A 20395-nucleotide genomic window follows, 5' to 3' on the forward strand; every position below is an offset into this window, starting at 1 on the left:
TGCAGCTATTTAAGGCTCGCATGGCCGCACGGCCATGCGCTAGTATCTTCCAAAGTTACGTGCTTTGCGCCACTGTGGTCATGTGTTTGAATGTGTTCCGGGACCCGGCTGAAATAAGCCCCTAGAATGCTGGCACCTCCGGCGAGGAGTGTTGTGTGCATGCATGACCACAGACTGCTCTCATCTTGGTAGTTAGCCTGTCCCTTTGTGAGAGTCTAACAGGGCACAGAGCTTTGCTTTCTCGGCCGCTCTGTGAAGCTAACAGAGCTGGTTCATACCGCCATATTGTGCCACCATTCACTTAGCAGCAGGTTCTTTCCTGCACGGTGGATCCCGGGTTGCCAACGCACCAATCCCATCAATAAATATATTCGGTGCGTTCCGCAAACCCTAAAAGCAGGAGGCGCAAGTTGAGATGGAACAATAAACTTTACTGAGTGATGATACACGGCCCAATCCCATCTCATATTCTCAATGCGGATTAGGTGATAACAAGGAGGAGGAACAGCAGTTGCTCGCCTGCAATACAGATGGTAGTACACTCAACACCTTCATCCTGTCTGTTCAGCGTGGATGGCCTGAAAACTAGAGATAAGTGAATTTTTCAGTGCTTGGTTCAGATCAAGATAACCGATTTTGCATATTCAACGAATTATTCATCGAATATTTGCCAAACATCATTGAAGTCAATGGAAAGCAAAAACAAAAGCATACACAACACCTTCAAATGTTCCCAAAAGCTGCCAAAAAACATCAAATTAGGGGCAGACACCAGGAAAATGGCCTCCAATTGACGCACAGTACCAATTTTAGAGTGGCACGGCAGCAATGAGCCATGCATGAAGTATCAGGGTCTGGGCGAGCATTTACATCTTTAAATTGAACTTCAAATTAAGATGAGGTGGGTAAGGCATTGCTGTAGGTCGGCATTCGCACGCCTCTTTCCAGGGCGGGAAGCATCTAGCAAAATGTTGTCTTATAACGTGGATTTAACAGAGTGGCAATGCAGTAGTCATCACTATTTCTAATCATAACTATACGGGGATCAGATAGTGCAGCAAGAATGCATTCATATGTTGGGCTCTTCCATGAGGTACAAGCCCATGCTCTGTTCATGGCTGGGTAACACTGATGCTTGTTTCTTCCGTCCCCTCCCTTCAACCAAGAACAACAGAATAGGGATGATTATCCTCTTCATCTCCTGACAGTTGCTCACCCATCACCTCTTCCTCATCCATTTGCTCCTCAGTTCTTGCACCTTCACTAACAGTATATCTGGTATCACCAGCCCCTCTCAATCACAGTAATCCTCCCTTGGAACCCACCTGTGTGACGACAGTCTGAGACTTTGAGACCATGTTATTCATTATGCATCCTCCTCTTCTTCTGGGACCACCATCTCCTCCTGCAGGCTATTGAAAGTCTGCTCCAGCAAGTAGATGACTGGAATAGTGATGCTGATGATGACATTGTCAGCACTAACCATCTTAGTCGTCATTTTGAAACTATGCAGAAAGGTGCAGAAGCTCTTAATCTGTGCCCACTCCACAAATGTGATATGCGCCAAGTCTTTACTGCTTTGGTCCAGGCTATATGACATGACATACTGTGTAAGGGCTCGTAGCTGCTGCCACAGTCACTGCAACATGTGCAGAAATTCCACCGTGTCTGCACATTGCATATCAACCTATTAACTGGCATGGACAAAGACCTCTCCTAGGCCAGGTTAGTGGTGGAGAAATCGCTGTACCATGAGGTTGAGCATGTAAGCCATGCAAAGCAAAGTGTGTGAGCTTGCCTCAGCATAGGGCCACCACCAGGTTTGCACCATTATCAGACACTGCCTTCCCTGGATCCAGGTTCAGAGCAGACAGCCATTGATCCAGCTCGGCCTGGAGAGCTGTCCACAACTCTTCAGCTGTATGACTGCGATCTCTCAGGCATATCAATTTTAACACTGCCTGATTGTGTTGAGACCTGACTGTGCAGTACAGAGGTAGTGGGGATTCGCTCTGCATCGTTGAAACATGTGTCTTGTCTCATTAAGGCAGAGGTTGAGGGCACAGGTGGAGGTCCTAGAGGTGGTGGAGGATGCAGAAGCAGTTGAGGAAGTGTGAAATAGAGGTTTGTCCTGCATGCCTTGGGGAAGGGGCTGCTCCACAAACCTTGGAATCCCTACCTGCCCCCACAGCCACCAGAGTCAACCTGTGCAAAGTCAGAGAAATGTAACACCCTTTGCCATACTTTCTCATCCAAGTATCTGTAGTGAAATGCACCCTGGCAGACATAGATTTAGTCAAGGGAGGGGTAATGTTGTCTGCGACATGCTGATGTAGGGCAGCCTCAGCTTTCTTAGAGAAGAAATGGCCACTACGCAACTGGTATGGGGAACTGCGATGAACATCAGGTTTCAGAAACCGTCTGTATCTACCAGGCGTAAAGGCAGCATTTCCATGGCCAAAAGATTGGAGATGATGAAGTACAAACTCTTAGCTTTGTCATGTTTAGGAGTTAAAAATCTTTTACGTGACCACAACTGTGGGACAGTGGACACTGTGCGGCTGCCAAAGAAAGGAAGTGGAGTAGACCGTCCAGTAACAGAAGTTGTCAGTTGTGTTTAGATAGTATGTGACAGTGTTGGTTCACTAGTCCTTTCACTATCATTAGTAGTTACACCTTGAACACCAAGCCTATTAACTCTGCCACCACGACCTCGCTTTTTCCCAGTCATGTTGCTCAGATAGTGTGGTAGGAGCACAGTATAAGCAACAAAACTTTAGATTTTTATGCTCACAAGCTCTGCACACAGCTTAATTTCAGTGGCACTAAATGACATGTTGAAATATGGCATGCTGAATCACATTAGTAACACAAAAAAGTATTTTTTGTAGTATGGATGAGGCCTGTAAAACATAGAAGATATGCTCCAAACAATTTCAAAGTGAGATCTCTTCTATTGTAACACATTAGAAACAGAAGAAAGAATTGTTTCAGTTTGGATGAGGCCTGTATAACAAAGAATATATGCGTAAACAATTTCAAAGTGAGATCTCCCTTACTGTATCACGCTAGTAACAGAAGAATTAATTGTTTGTGTGGATGAGGCCTGCATAATAAAGAATATATGCTCCAAACAATTTCAAAGTGAGATCTCCCCTACTGTATCATGTTAGTAACAGAAGAAAGAATGGTTTCAGTGTGGATGAAGCCTGTATAACATAGAAGATATGCTCAAAACAATTTCAAACTGAAATCTCCTTTACTGTATCATCTTAGTAACAGAAGAAAGTTTTTTTTTTTGTTTGGATGAGGGCTGTATAGAATAAAGTATATGCTTCGAACAATTTCAAATTCAGATCTAGCCTGCCGTATCACATTTGTCACAGAAATCTTTTTTTACTCTGCATGAGCTCTGCAGACAGGTACATTTCATCACCTCAAAATGAGAAGGTGGGATATGGCATGTTGTATCATGTTTGTAACATATTTTTTTTTTCACTCTGTAACAGTTCTGCACTGAGATGAATTTCACCGCCACTAAATGACAAGGTGAAATATGGCATGCTAAAACACATTAGGAACTGACATTTTTTTTTTTTTGCTATGCAACACCTCTGTACACAAAATAAGTTCTGCAGCGCTAAATGGCAAGGTGACATTTGCCTTGCTTAATCTGCAAGTCATGTAGGGTGAGGTGTCGCAGTAGGTATAGCGTATGACAGGCATCTAGACAGGGATTATTGCCTTATAAATTCTAAGCCTTCCTGATGCTGCTTATTTCATGGGCTCATTGACCCATTCATGTTTTTTATGATAATCTGTACTCTAAAATTCATCCAAGTTGCCAGTGTTACTAGCGTCCCTCCAGACTTTGTGACTGCAAAGTACAAGAAGAAATCTTTTGGGGGATGGTTCAAATCCCTTCTATATTCCACAATAATATCTCTTTTATCTAAAATTAATCTAGAGTGAGGTGTCGCAGTAGGGATAGCATTTGACAAGCATCTAGTCAGGGATTATTGCCTTATAAATTCTAAGCCTTGCTGTTTTTTCCCATGCACAAAAAATTGTGACTTTCAATGTGTCTGATCATGTTTAACACCACATGGCCAGACTAGGTTTTAAAATTATAAAATTAGATAAAATTACGTTTCCTGTTGAATTTTTTTTCACCATTGAAAGCAAAGCAAACGTGTAAAAACACTGCGTGTTAACATAGCCCAAGATGTGGAGAAACATTTTTTTTCTCTTATTTATTTTGCCATATATACAAGTCATTATCCTGGGAAGAATCATTATCATTTTTTACAGTCAAATCCATTTTCAGTGCAGGTTTATATGTTTTATTGTGAATTCGTAAAAGTGGCATAATACTCTGACAACATTGTTCTCAGCACCGACCTGGGATTCAGGGATGCTTCCAGGGGTCTTCCGCATGCTGTTCCCATGCCATTTTAGCACTGTTTACATTATCTTCAGCAATTTTTAGATCCCCTCCATACCTCTGGAGGAGGGCACGCCAGAAAAATTCTCAAGTTTCCCATTGACTTCCATTATACTCGAGTAGAGCACCCGAGCATTACGATTTGCTCGAGTTACGAGTACCCAAACATTTTAGTGCTCTCTCATCACTAGTGGGGAAGCAAGCAGCGCCTGCACCTGTAAGCAGTGGAGTGAGTACTGAACAGGTACTTAACCATACAGCAGCCGCTGGGAAATCAGGAGTAGTGGAGGCATTCCAAGTAAAATGTAAACCTGGCATTGACCCCTTAATGACAATTTTGACCTTAATGACCAAGCCAAATTTTTACAATTCTGACCAGTGTCACTTTATGTGGTTATAACTCTGGAACGCTTCAACGGATTCCACTGATTCTGAGACCTTCGTGATATATTGCACTTCATGATAATTGTAAAATTTCTTCAATATGACTTGTTTTTATTTCTGAAAAAAAAATGGAAATTTTGCTAAAATTTCACAATTTTTCAAACTGTTAATTCTTATGCCCTTAATCAGAGCGTTATATCACACAAAATAGTTAACCCTTTCACATCGCAGCCCTTTACTCGTTTTGCTTTTGTTTTTCGCTCCCCTTCTTCCCAGAGTCATAATGTCTATTTTTTCATCAATATGGCCATGTGAGGGCTTGTTTTATTTTGTGGGACGAGTTGTACTTTTGAACGACACCCTTGATTTTACCATATCGTGTACTGGAAAACGGGAAAAAAATTACAAGTGTGGTGAAATTGCAAAAAAAATTGTAATTCCACAACCGGTTTTTGGATTTTTTTTTACCATGTTCACCAAATGCTGAAAATGACCTGCTGTTATGATTCTACAGGTCATTACGAGTTTGTAGATACCAAACATGTATAGATTGTTTTTTATTTAAGTGGTGAAAAAGAATCCAAAGTTTGTTAAAAAAAAAATCTAAATAAAACATTGCGTAATTTTTCCGAGACCCATAGCATCTCCATTTTTCATGATCTGGCGCTTATTTTTTGTGTGCCAAGCTGACGTTTTTAATTATATCATTTTGGTGTGGATACAATCTGTTGATTCTCCGTTATTGCATTTTAATGCAATGTTGCGGCAACGAAAAAAATATAATTCTGGCGCTTTGACTTTTTTTTGGTACAGTGTGTACCAATCAGATTAATTATTTTTATATCGATAGATCAGTTGATTCTGAGCTCAACAATACCAAATATGTGTTTTTTTCTTTTTATTGTTTTATTTTGAATGGGTGGTGATTTGAACTTTTATTTATTTTTTTATATTTTTAACCACTTAATTACAGCCAATACGTCTTTTTACTGACCTGAGAGATAAGAGAATAGCCTCCCCATACAGGAGACAATTCAGCAGCTGTTGGCTGTACACTATAGCTGACAACTTGCTGCATCAGCCACGATCAGTGTTGGCACTGTCCAAAAATGTTTAACCTCTTAGATGCTGCTGTCAACAATGACTATATTATATAAATGGCTAACAGAGTGTGGGGCTTCCTGTTTATCCTCGTTGGCACCCCGAGATCATGATTGTGTTGTCCTGATGTTTACCATGGCAGGTCATGGCCAAATAGTGGTCTTAGACTCTCCCGGCTATAGTGGCCTGTTCAAAAGATAGCGACATTTAGGTGGTAAAAATACACTTTTTCATTCCTATCAAGCCACTTTGTATTAATTCCTGAAAAGCACCTGAAGGGTTTAATAAACTACCTGACAGCAGCTTTCAATATGTCAAAGGGTGTAGTTTTTAAAATGGTATCAGTTTGGGGTTTTTCCAATATCTAGGACCCCTAAAGTTACTTCAAACCTGGGTAGGTCCCTTAAAAAAATAAATGTAAATTTCCATGAAAAAATGTAAAATTGCAGCTACATTTTTAAACCTCCTAAAATGCTAACAAAATAAAATAACATTTTACAAATGGTGCTGATGTAAAGCAGACATGAGGGAAATGTTATTTATTATTTTTTTTTCTGTGATATGACTATGACTGGATCAAAGGGATAATCATTCAAAGTTTGAAAATTCCTAATTTTCTTTACGTTTTTGTCAAATTTCTGATATGTTTTCTAAATATACACAAAACATATCGACCTAAACTTACCACTATCATAAAGATAATGTGCCACAAAAAACAATCTCAAAATCACTGAGATATGTTGAAGCGTTCCAGAGTTATTACCACATAAAGTGACACACACGCCCCCTGGAAGATGCAGGGCGAAACGGGGGCGTCGAGGCAGGAGGCTGAAAGTTCTGACAGCAGCACTAAGTATATCATAGAGGCACGAAGGTATTTTATCACATTTCATATATCATACGTTGAATCACTTGAGCTATACCTTATTACTTTTACCCGTCACCTTTTGCTAAATATTTAATAGGTGTTTTGAAATATCTGTATGGTAGTATAATGTCATTCTCAATTGCAGCGTCACAGGGTTTAAATTAATATTTAGTGTGATAGCTTAGTGCTTGGTTTTGGCAATGTAGTAAAACAATTTATTTTTGAACTATTGTAATGATATAAAGCTTGTCTTTTACGTGAACCTCCTATTGTGAGGCAACATCACCATCTGATGGTCAATTAGGAATATAGCAATTGCCATACTTGTACCCATTTTTGGAGATAGGATAGCAGCACCTTTTTTTCTTTTTTTTTGCACTAAGCACCTTAAAAATTAGATGATGATTATTGGGGGGCATGGCCTGACTGCAAAAGAGACAAGTCGCACATGCAAAGAGCTCCTGCACAAATCAGGGATTTCTCGGGAGTTAAAGCCTCACCAGCTGCGATTTCACTTCCTGTGCGGATCAAATCTCAACAGCTATCCCTGGGAGAAGCTACCAGAGCGAGGACCTATTCTTTACCCGCCCTGGGCTCACACTTCAGTCCGGAGGTAAGAGTAGCAGAGTGGGAAAGCGCCATCTTGGAGCCAGCTATGACGGTGTGCTGCAACCAGCGGGCGACTAGATAGAGGTACCGTCTGCTCCAGTCCCAGGCTCACCTCCCCCTCACTGCCCTGCTGCTTACCTGAATCAGCTCCCCGCCACTCCCATAGACTCTGGTGCGCCAATCCCCGCTGTGCCTCTCCGCTGCTGCTGACATCTAGCCCTCTGTTATGATCCGGTGACTTTGGAGCGCATGAACTTTCTCTGGAGTAGGTGGAAACTGTACTGACCGCAAAACCTGAACTAACACCGCAACTAGAAGTAGCCGTGGGGTGTGCCTAACAAACCCTAGACACCTCGACACAGCCGGAGGACTAAATACCCCTATAGATGGAAATAGGAATACTACCTTGCCTCAGAGCAGAACCCCAAAGGATAGGCAGCCCCCCACAAATATTGACTGTAAGTAGGAGAGGAAAGACACACGCAGGCAGAAAACAGGATTCAGCAAAAGAGGCCACTCTAGCTAAATAGGGAAAGATAGGACAGAATACTAAGCGGTCAGTATTAAAACCCTTCCAAAAATATCCACAGCAGATAATACAAAATGTTCCACAATCTAACTAAAGACATGGAATGTATATCTGCCACTCCAGAGAATCCAACAAGACTGAGAAAATATTGACACAATCTAAGCTGGACAAAAAAAACACTGAATAGCACAGAATTATTAAGCACACAGCATGTGTGCCACAGAAACAAAACCAGACACTTATCTTTGCTGATTTGGCAGAAGGCAGAAGGAACCAAACCAGGACCAAAACCTCCCAACAACCATGGACAACTGGCAAGGACTAATGAATCCTGCACGCCTAAATACCCCAGTCAGAACTGCAATCAGCAGATACACCTGACCAGGACTGCAACTCAGGGACAACTGCATTACCACCTACAACCACCGGAGGGAGCCCAAAAGCAGAATTCACAACAGCCCTCTGCACCTTCCATCTGCTGCACATGAGGGAAGGTGCGCCAGCTGGGACCAAGGATTAGATACGGGCTCAGTGTGGGGTCCCGTGTTCCATCTCCTCCTGCGCTCCCCGCCTCACCTGTCTCGGTGGAGAACCCCTCTGTGAACAATCCTTGCACAGGAGATAACGTCCATTGTGGGTTTCCCGCCATAACGGGCACCATTTTAAACCTGTGCCACAGTACAGAGGGAAATGTCTGTGCTCTGCTCTGGTAGTGGGGCAGTACAACCTCCTAGCCATTCCTGGGGTAAATATTCCTGCTGCCCCATACCCAGTACCCCTAGGCATAAAACCCTATTGACTGACCTCCCTTGACTAGTGATGGTACCCCCCCAGCACCTTTACAGAACCACAAAAGCATATGGTGCTCGCCTAGTAATAATTTGCACATCAAATAATAAAATAATAAGCGGACTTATCACTACAGCCTTCAAATTTATCTTTTTCTTCCATTATATGGGAAATATGGAGAACCTCTCTAAAATCAATACAGGAGAGTCAAAATTGCCTTAATACAGTTTTGTGGTATTACGCTGACACCTAGTGGCCACTAAAAAGAACTGTTTCTGTATACTATCAGAAGTCCTTTGACCTGCTTTGACCTGCTCCCTCCTCCAGCACTTGAATTGACATTCTCCCTGCCTAGGCAAAAATCTAGTAACATTATATTCTAATAAGCCCCTTTGCTAGTTAGGGGAGGAACTAGAAGCTTTTTAGTATACAACTCAATATACCACACAATGGTTAAATCCGGTGTTAAGACGACTAGATCTACCAAAACAAGTAATCTAGTGCTGTTAAATCAAACTATCCACCTAATTCAGCACAAGAGGGAGAAACGGAGACAGATATGGAGAGCGACTCTGATATGGGCTCTAGTTGCAAAGACCAACCGGTGACACATTCCTTTATTAAGCGAATCTTATCCAAAGCCTTAGAACCCATCAGAAAAGAATAGAACAGACATCAAACAAGAAATATCTCAACAAAGTCATAGACTGGAGACTCTAGAAGGTGCACAATCCACCTATGTAGAACATTCTAATGCTATCCTTTCCTGCATTAAAGCCCAAGAGGAACAACTGCAACTTGTCCTTTCCACTCTAGAGAAACATGAAAACCGAGAATGCAGGAACAACATTCAGATAAAAGGGCTACCGGAATCTGTTGCCTTTGACACTCTAAGCAAGGCTGCAACTGAGACCTTCTGATCACTCCTCTTAGAGCAAGACCCTCAAGAAATCGAAATTGTAAGAATACACAGAGCGCTCCACCCTAAACCCTGACAAGGAGACCCACCTCGAGATGTATTGTGCAGATTCTTGGATTTTTGCACCAAAGATCTGATACTAAAATGCGCAAGAGAAGCACAAGACATTAAATTTGAAGGTTCTCTCCTCAAACTATTCCAGGACCTCTCAGCAATCACACTGAAGAAACGACAACAACGTAAACCATTAACCAAAGCTGTTCTCCAAAAAAAGCTACAATACCGATGGCTATTTCCCTTCGGGATCCAGATTATCTCTAAAGATAAAAGATTACAAACCAGATCTTCAGCTGAAATTCGAAAACTATGTAAAGACCTAAATATCTCCCTGGACCAGTACCCTGACATTGAGACTTTCCGTGCGGCCTCCATACCACAACCACTCCCCCTCCCATCCCCCTGGCACCCAGTCTCTACCCCTAAATCACAGAAGACAAGACGTAAAATCTCAAAATCAACTCCCACAAAAGATCTGGATACCTGAAGAGGACGCCTTTTCCGGCGACAAAAGTAACTCACTGTGGGGAATAAATCCCCAGATAGTTTTGTTAATGGTTCAAATTGGATATTGATATTTCCTGTGAATTTACTTAAAAAAATAACTTTTTCCAGTTATGTGAAACTTTTGTGCTATTTTAATAGTGATGTTCCGGTATTTACCTACATGCAACCTTCGTTCCTCTCAAGATCTCCTTCTCTACTCCCTTCTCATCTCTTCTTCCCACAACCACATCCAAGACATCTCCCATGCTTCCCCCATACTCTAGAACTCTCTACTCCAACACATCAGGCTCTTGCCTACCACGGAAACCTTCAAAAAGAACCTGAAGACCCACCTCTTCCGACAAGCCTACAGCCTGTGAGTTGCCCGCCAGGGCCTTGGGGTACTCGGTACCGGGTCCAGAGTTCACAGGGGGATGTCACGGTCCTCTGGGGTGATGTTATGGCAGCTAGATGGTTGTTATGATCCCAGTGGTAGAGGATCTCTGATATACCGACAAAATAGCAAAAACCTAAATACTGCTCTAGGGAGGTGGAAACTGGGCTAACCGCATACCTGATCCTAACACACACAACTAAAAGCAGCCGGTGAACGTGCCTACGTTGGTTCTAGACGTCTCGAGCCAGCCGGAGAACTGACTACCCCTAGAGGGAAAATAAGACCTGACTTGCCTCCAGAGAAATTGAACCCCAAAGAGATAGAAAGCCCCCAACAGATAATAACGGTGAGGCAAGAGGAAAACACAAACGTAGAGATGAACTAGATTCAGCAAAGTGAGGCCCACTAGTCTAGATAGGCAGAAAATAGATAGTGGACTATGCGGTCAGCAGAAAACCCTACAAAAACATCCACGCTGAATATTCAAGAACCGCTACACCGACTGACGATGCGGGGGGAGAATATCAGCCCCCCTAGAGCTTCCAGCGAGCCAGAAAATCAAATGTAAGCAAGCTGGACAAAAATACAAGAAAATGCAAATGATCAAAAGTACAAAACGGACTTAGCTTTTCTTGCATGAAACAGACAGAAAGGAATCCGGAGGAGACCATATAGATCTGGATACAACGATGCCAGGCAAGAGACTGAGTCCAGAAGAGACTTAAATAGGGAACACCCGCTGCTTAACGATACAGCTGGAGCTCAGGCCTGCAACAAGACATGCCTAACACAATACCGTTAGTGACCACCAGAGGGAGCCCAGAAACACAGTTCACAACAGTACCCCCCCCTTGAGGAGGGGTCACCGAACCCTCACCAAGACCTCCAGGGCGATCAGGATGAGCAGCGTGAAAGGCATGAACCAAATCAGCCGCATGAACATCAGAGGCGACAACCCAGGAATTATCCTCCTGACCATAGCCTTTCCACTTAACTAAATACTGGAGTTTCCGTCTAGAGATACGAGAATCCAAAATCTTCTCCACCACGTACTCCAACTCGCCCTCAACCAAAACCGGGGCAGGAGGCTCAACAGCAGGAACCACAGGCACCACGTACCGCCGCAACAAGGACCTATGGAACACATTATGAATGGCGAATGACGCTGGAAGGTCCAAGCGGAAAGACACTGGGTTAAGGATTTCCAAAATCTTATAAGGACCGATAAAGCGAGGCTTGAACTTAGGAGAGGAGACCTTCAAAGGAACATGCCGAGAAGACAACCAAACCAAATCCCCAACACGAAGTCGGGGACCCACACCGCGGCGGCGGTTGGCAAAACGCTGGGCCTTGTCTTGTGACAATTTCAAATTGTCCACCACATGGTTCCAAATCCGCTGCAACCTATCCACCACAGAATCGACCCCAGGACAGTCAGAAGGTTCAACCTGGCCCGAGGAGAAACGAGGATGAAAACCAGAGTTGCAGAAAAAGGGCGAAACCAAAGTGGCAGAACTAGCCCGATTATTAAGGGCAAACTCGGCCAGTGGCAAAAAGGTAACACAATCGTCCTGATCAGCAGAAACAAAACATCTCAAATAGGTCTCCAACGTCTGATTAGTTCGCTCGGTCTGGCCATTAGTCTGAGGATGAAAAGCCGACGAAAAAGACAAATCAATACCCATCTTAGCACAAAAGGATCGCCAGAATCTGGACACAAACTGGGATCCTCTGTCAGACACAATATTCTCAGGGATGCCGTGCAACCGAACCACATTCTGAAAGAACAAAGGAACCAAATCAGAGGAGGAAGGCAGCTTAGGCAAGGGCACCAAATGGACCATTTTAGAGAAACGGTCGCACACCACCCAGATGACAGACATCTTCCGAGATACCGGAAGATCCGAAATGAAATCCATGGAAATGTGCGTCCAAGGCCTCTTCGGGATAGGCAAGGGCAAAAGCAACCCGCTGGCACGAGAACAACAAGGCTTAGCCCGAGCACAAATCCCACAGGACTGCACAAAGGAACGCACATCCCGCAACAAGGAAGGCCACCAAAAGGACCTAGCCACCAAATCTCTGGTACCGAAAATCCCAGGATGCCCCGCCAACACTGAAGAATGAACCTCAGAAATAACTCTGCTGGTCCATCTGTCAGGGACAAATAGTCTCTCCGGTGGGCAACGATCAGGTCTATCAGCCTGAAACTTCTGCAGCACTTGACGCAAATCTGGGGAAATGGCAGACAATATCACTCCCTCTCTGAGAATACCAGCCGGCTCCGAGACTCCCGGAGAGTCAGGCACAAAACTCCTAGAAAGTGCATCAGCCTTCACGTTCTTTGAACCAGGCAGGAACGAGACCACAAAGTTAAAACGGGAGAAAAACAACGACCAACGAGCCTGTCTAGGATTCAGGCGCTTGGCAGACTCGAGGAAAATTAGATTTTAATGATCAGTCAAGACCACCACACGATGTCTAGCTCCCTCGAGCCAATGACGCCACTCCTCAAATGCCCACTTCATAGCCAATAACTCCCGATTACCAACATCATAGTTCCGCTCAGCAGGTGAAAATTTTCTTGAAAAGAAGGCGCATGGCTTCATCACGGAGCCATCAGAACTTTTTTGCGACAAAACGGCCCCTGCACCAATCTCAGAAGCATCAACTTCAACCTGGAAGGGAAGAGAGACATCCGGCTGGCACAAGACTGGCGCTGAAGTAAACCGACGCTTCAGCTCCCGAAAGGCCTCCACGGCCGCAGGAGACCAATTAGCAACATCAGAACCCTTCTTGGTCATGTCCGTCAAAGGTTTAACCACGCTAGAAAAATTAGCGATAAAACGACGGTAAAAATTAGCAAAGCCCAAGAACTTCTGCAGGCTGTTAACAGACGTGGGCTGAGTCCAGTCATGAATGGCACGGACCTTGACTGGGTCCATCTCTACAGTTGAAGGGGAAAAAATAAAACCCAAAAAAGAAACCTTCTGTACCCCAAAGATACATTTTGAGCCCTTCACAAATAGAGCGTTTTCACGCAGAACCTGAAACACCATCCTGACCTTGTTCACATGGGACTCCCAATCATCAGAAAAAACCAAAATATCATCCAGATAAATAATCATAAATTTATCCAGATATTTCCGGAAGATGTCATGCATGAAGGACTGAAACACAGAAGGGGCATTAGATAGTCCAAAAGGCATCACCAGGTACTCAAAATGACCCTCGGGCGTATTGAATGCCGTTTTCCATTCATCTCCCTGCTTTATACGCACAAGGTTATACGCACCACGAAGATCTATCTTGGTGAACCAACTGGCACCCTTAATCCGAGCAAACAAATCAGACAACAATGGCAAAGGATACTGAAATTTAACCGTGATCTTATTCAGAAGACGATAATCTATACACGGTCTCAAAGACCCGTCATTCTTGCCCACAAAAAAGAATCCTGCACCAAGGGGAGAAGAGGATGGGCGAATATGTCCCTTCTCCAAAGACTCCTTTATATAGCTCCGCATCGCGGCATGCTCTGGCACAGATAAATTAAAGAGTCGTCCCTTAGGAAATTTACTACCAGGAATCAAATCTATAGCACAATCACAGTCCCTATGAGGGGGAAGGGCACTGGAACTGGCCTCATTAAATACATCCTGAAAGTCTGACAAAAACTCAGGGATCTCAGAAGGAGTAGAAGAAGCAATAGACACCAATGGAGAATCGCCATGAATCCCCTGACACCCCCAACTAGACACAGTCATAGCTTTCCAATCTAAAACTGGATTATGGGCCTGTAACCATGGCAGACCCAAAACGACAACATCATGCATTTTATGCAGTACCAGAAAACGAATCACCTCCTGATGTTCAGGAGTCATGCACATGGTCACTTGCGTCCAATACTGAGGTTTATTCTCTGCCAATGGCGTAGAATCAATTCCTCTAAGAGGAATAGGATTTTCCAAAGGCTCCAGGACAAAACCACAGCTCCTGGCAAACGAGAAATCCATCAGACTTAAAGCAGCACCAGAATCCACAAAAGCCATAACTGAGTAAGAAGATAATGAACAAATTAAAGTCACAGACAGAATAAACTTAGGCTGAAAAGTACCAATAGCGACAGGACTAACAATCTTTTTTAAGCGTTTAGAGCATGCTGAGATAACATGTGTTGAATCACCACAGTAAAAACACAACCCATTTTGACGTCTATGATTTTGTCGCTCGGCTCTGGTCAGAATTCTGTCACATTGCATAAAATCAGGTGACCGTTCAGACAGCACCGCCAAAGGATTAACAGATTTGCGCTCCCGCAAACGTCGATCAATTTGAATGGCCAGAGCCATAGAATCATTCAGACCTGTAGGGATAGGAAACCCCACCATCACATCTTTAATGGCTTCAGAAAGACCATTTCTGAAATTTGCGGCCAGAGCACACTCATTCCATTGAGTAAGCACGGACCATTTCCGAAATTTCTGACAGTACACCACAGCTTTGTCCTGACCCTGAGAGATAGCCAGCAACATTTTTTCAGCCTAATTTTCAAGATTAGGCTCCTCATAAAGCAAACCAAGCGCCAGGAAAAACGCATCAACATTCACCAATGCAGGATCTCCTGGCGCCAGAGAGAAGGCCCAATCTTGAGGGTCGCCGCGCAAGAAGGAAATAACAATCTTAACTTGCTGAGCGGAATCCCCAGAGGAACGAGGTTTCAGAGACAGAAACAATCTGCAATTATTCCTAAAATTCAGGAACTTAGATCTATCTCCAAAAAACGGCTCAGGAATAGGTATTTTGGGTTCAGACATAGGGTTATGGATAACAAAATCCTGAATGCTTTGCACCCTAGCAGCAAGCTGATCCACACTAGAAGTCAGAGTCTGGACATTCATGTCTGCAGCAGAACTCCAACCACTCAGAGTAAAAGGGGATGGAAGAAGCTAGGCAAACTGTAGCAAAAAAAAAACAAAAAACTCAGAACTTCTTTTTAATCCCGCTTCTGCGATGCATTAAACATTTTCTTTTTGGGCCTGGCATACTGTTATGATCCCAGTGGTAGAGGATCTTTGATATACCGACAAAATAGCAAAAACCTAAATACTGCTCTAGGGAGGTGGAAACTGGGCTAACCGCATACCTGATCCTAACACACACAACTAAAAGCAGCCGGTGAACGTGCCTACGTTGGTTCTAGACGTCTCGAGCCAGCCGGAGAACTGACTACCCCTAGAGGGAAAATAAGACCTGACTTACCTCCAGAGAAATTGAACCCCAAAGAGATAGAAAGCCCCCAACAGATAATAACGGTGAGGCAAGAGGAAAACACAAACGTAGAGATGAACTAGATTCAGCAAAGTGAGGCCCACTAGTCTAGATAGGCAGAAAATAGATAGTGGACTATGCGGTCAGCAGAAAACCCTACAAAAACATCCACGCTGAATATTCAAGAACCCCTACACCGACTGACGATGCGGGGGGAGAATATCAGCCCCCCTAGAGCTTCCAGCGAGCCAGAAAATCAAATGTAAGCAAGATGGACAAAAATACAAGAAAATGCAAATGATCAAAAGTACAAAACGGACTTAGCTTTTCTTGCATGAAACAGACAGAAAGGAATCCGGAGGAGACCATATAGATCTGGATACAACGATGCCAGGCAAGAGACTGAGTCCAGAAGAGACTTAAATAGGGAACACCCGCTGCTTAACGATACAGCTGGAGCTCAGGCCTGCAACAAGACATGCCTAACACAATACCGTTAGTGACCACCAGAGGGAGCCCAGAAACACAGTTCACAACAGATGGTATAACTTCCCACAGGTGAAGTATATCCCCAGGGCTCCCGGTGTGTAGATGGAAGATGGTGAATGGCGCAGTAAAGAATGAGGACACAGGTTTGCAGTCTCTTTACCTTGTTTACTGAAGACTTCAGGCAGCCACAGTCCAGGGCACCAGATCACAGGGCAGGCAGAGTCCGGCCGTCTTGGAGGCAAGATAGGAGTCCACTTATCCAGGTGGAAATCAAAGCCTTCCTCTAGCGCCGTGCTGGTGTAGTCACTTACTGCCTATGGTTTCACATAAGGTCCTCACAAATGTTATCTCTCTCTTTGTCCCCTGGTTTGGATAGGACATAACCCATATGACTGGTGACTTGAGGCGGTTTATAGGGACTCTAGCATGCCCCAGCCTCTAAGGGTGTCACCGTGCCTCCTGGGTATTAGGTCGGACAGGTAACTTGGAGTTCAGCTGTCCTGCCGCCTCTGATGTAAGTCATGGAGGTCCTTATAACCTCAGTGTTCCGGCTACCGGTCTCTGCACCTCAGAAGGAGGCAGCCTGCTCTGGGCTGGTCTAACCCTGATATCCTCTCCTGTGCTTTGCTCTCCTGCACGTTCACTGCAATCAATTCGGCTTTCTGAATGTCTATTTCCGGGAACTGCTGCACCTCGGCTACACAGCTCCGTAAACCATCTTCTGCCTCAGACTGATCCAGTCTGTCTTCTCACAAGCATAGACTGGACCTTCCTGGAACTAACTCCCTTTCCCTACAGACTACCAGATATATATATACAGTATGTATATATATATATATATATATATATATATATATATATATATATATATATATGTGTATATATATGTATATATATATATATATATATATATATATATATATATATATATATATATATAAATATATATGGGGAGTCACCTAGTAAATAGGATCAAAAGCTCCCCCTGATGGCCTGGAGTGTGAATGTGTTGCATGTTTGTGGTACCTGGTTACAGTTATCCCTTCTTGCCTTCAAGCGTAACATCACTCTCCCCATGAGGAAAGCAATGCTACTTTGATGACAAGGTCCCTGGGGTGCCACACCTGCAGTGCTCCTCAACCTACTGAACTACCGCACAACCAGCTCTACCCTCTCCTAGTGTATCCTCACCCATTCCCTGTAGACTGTGAGCCCTCACGGGCAGGGTCCTCCCGACTTCTGTACCTGTGTGCCTTGTTTTTTGCTCATGTTTAATGTATTTGTCTATATTTGCCCCCTTTTCACATGAAAAGCGCCATGGAATAAATGGCGCTATAAAAATTATAATAATAATAATAATAATAATATATAATGAATAATGAAGGTTAAATTTGCCTTCCCTACTAGCTGGCAGTAATTAGCTACTCCCAGTTCATTAGTTTTCAAAATGTTGCACTTAGTTGAATGTCATTTTGTGCATTTGTATAATATAATATTTCATCTCTACTACCCTTCTATTCCTTCTTTTTTCATCCCCTCCCTTGCTCCTTCCTCCCTCTTTTCCCTCAGGCACCTTGGGATGATTGCCGTCGATGGATAATACTCTATATCACAATACTCCCCGAATGGCTGACAACCAGAAGGTATTTAAATTACTCACTCTTAACACCAATGGGTTCAATTCTCCGGCTTCCAGAGGCCAAACCATCTCACATTTTAAGAAAAAAGGTATAGATTTGCTGCTTCTACAAGAAACACACTAAACTGAAAAAAAAATTCCCTCTTTTGGGAAAGCATATTACGACAGATGGTTTCATGCCACCTCGCCCCAAGCAAAATCAAAAGGAGTGTCAATAGCCATAGCTAAAGGCATACCATTTCTCCTCCATGATCAATTGGCAGATGCAGACAGACACTTTTTATTATTAAAGGGAATCTTGGCTGGTGTGGCCGTTACCATTTGTAATATCTATGCGACAAACAAGAAGCAATTAAAATGGTTTCTGGCTATATTAAAGAAGATTCGAGATTTCAGAGAGGGCATGCTTATTTTGGAAGGAGACTTTAAACTGGCTCTCGAACCCTCCATGGACACAACGAAGAAAAAAAGCATGTTTTCCCTGAGAGATCTAGCAAGATTAAAATAAGCTCGCCATTTCCTAGACCTGTGGCGCTACATGCATCCGACTAAATGTGACTACACATTTTTCTCACACCCACATGGTTTGTACCATCGAATCGATTATCTGTTCGCCCCTAGATCTGTTACCCAATGTACAACAAACAGATACAGTTCCCTCTCTTTTCTCTGACCACTCTTATGTAACAGTTGACTTACTTCTCTCCAAACAATTTTCCCCTTGCAGATCATGGCAACTGAACGAGTCCCTATTAGATAACATCTTTATCAAATCTCGTTTTAATTTACCATTGTGTATTAATTGTACATTTGCGCTACAGCTTTAGAGCCTGTTTTCACCATCATTCATGAGTTCAGTTGTGCTTTTCAGAGCAAAAAACTGCAGCCATGTCTTCTTTGTGTGTGGTTCCATGGTGTAATGGTTAGCACTCTGGACTCTGAATCAAGCGATCTCAGTGGAACCTGGGCAGTTCTTTGTACACATCTTTCACTTTTTCCACTGACACTGAGTTCTCCTGTGCCCAAGGTTTAACATAAAAAGAGAAAGTTAAAATCAACATACCAAAAGCCAAAAAAAGATTTCAATGTTCCAAGCATACATGGAGTGGTCACTGTGAGTTCTATGGCCAAAGCTACCTATGAAGCAGGATTAATTAAACTTAAAACACCTCCATTTTCGGTGGGGTTTTTCTAAAAATTGTTTGGGCATCTTTTGAGTCTGCTTTTGTGGCTTTTCTTTGTAGCTCACAAAATGCACCAAAAGTCACTCAGGAACCTTTAAGGAGTGTTTCTAACCTTGCCATTGACTTGTATTATAAGTATGGAGCACTTCAAAATGAAAAACACCTGAAGATAGATATGCTTATTTCAGTTAACCGCTTGGAATTTTTGGAAACTTGATGTGGTTAAAAGACGCCAAAAGCCCGATCATATGAATAGCAAGTCTTTTTTACATGGAAGTTTATTTGTTCAGTGTATTCAGCATTTTCAGGGTAATTTTCAGGATGTTTTTGGAATAGACCCACTCCAAATCAACCTTATGAAGAGGTAACAGTCTTAAACTGTACATGGTTCCCATTGATGGTGGCTTGAAATCAGATTTTTACATTTTCACTGGGACTTGGAATTTTGTTTCTATTTTCTGAGATGTTTTCCAGAGGGATAATCACTGCTCTTGATCATGGTGCTCTAAGAAAAAGTGTGTGAATCTCATCAAACGTTAATGTCTGAGTAGTTGTGGCCAAGTGGTTAAGGCGATGGACTTGAAATCTATTGGGGTTTCCCCACGCAGGTTCAAAGCCTGCCGACTATGTATGTGTTCCTATAGCTTTTTGACTCATTACCTGAGTAGATAAATTTGCGTGTTTCCTTGTCTACCCCCCATGACAGTGATATGCAAACTCTGGACGTACTTTCCATAAGCCAATCTGGTGCTACATCCCATGTGCGTCATGCCGCTAATCAAAAGAAGCACCGTGAGTGCCACCAGTTAAGTGGTGCTTCTCCCGCTTTTGTCTAGCGGCCACAGACCATTGTTGTGGCAGATGTACTGGGACATGCACTTTGATTTGCAACAACCTTGAATTATCTCTTGGATGAAACCTTTTACCACACAAAGAAAATTTTGTAGCGACTTCTGGATGAACAGCTTTCTAACAGTATAACTTTTGCAAATAATTTTTTTTTGCTCTTTTTCCAAGTAACAGATCTAGCACTCGTTTTACTAGTCACTTTTTATCAACATTTAAAACTGTCCTTGCTGAGATATTGTGGAACCCTTGGCACACTTGTGGAATAAAAGTTTAGGAGATATTAATTTACCATTGTGTATTAATTGTACATTTGCGCTACAGCTTTAGAGCCTGTTTTCACCATCATTCATGAGTTCAGTTGTGCTTTTCAGAGCAAAAAA

General features: G+C 43.1%; 1 non-coding gene across 1 annotated transcript; it reads left to right on the forward strand.

The window, feature by feature from the left end:
* The first annotated feature begins 19713 nt into the window (after positions 1-19713).
* Positions 19714-19795, forward strand: TRNAS-UGA (transfer RNA serine (anticodon UGA)). The gene has a single exon. It is a non-coding gene; the product is annotated as a tRNA-Ser (tRNA).
* Positions 19796-20395: the final 600 nt, after the last annotated feature.

This window comes from Ranitomeya variabilis, chromosome 2, assembly GCF_051348905.1.
Source record: "Ranitomeya variabilis isolate aRanVar5 chromosome 2, aRanVar5.hap1, whole genome shotgun sequence".
NCBI classification, from domain to species: Eukaryota; Metazoa; Chordata; class Amphibia; order Anura; family Dendrobatidae; genus Ranitomeya; species Ranitomeya variabilis.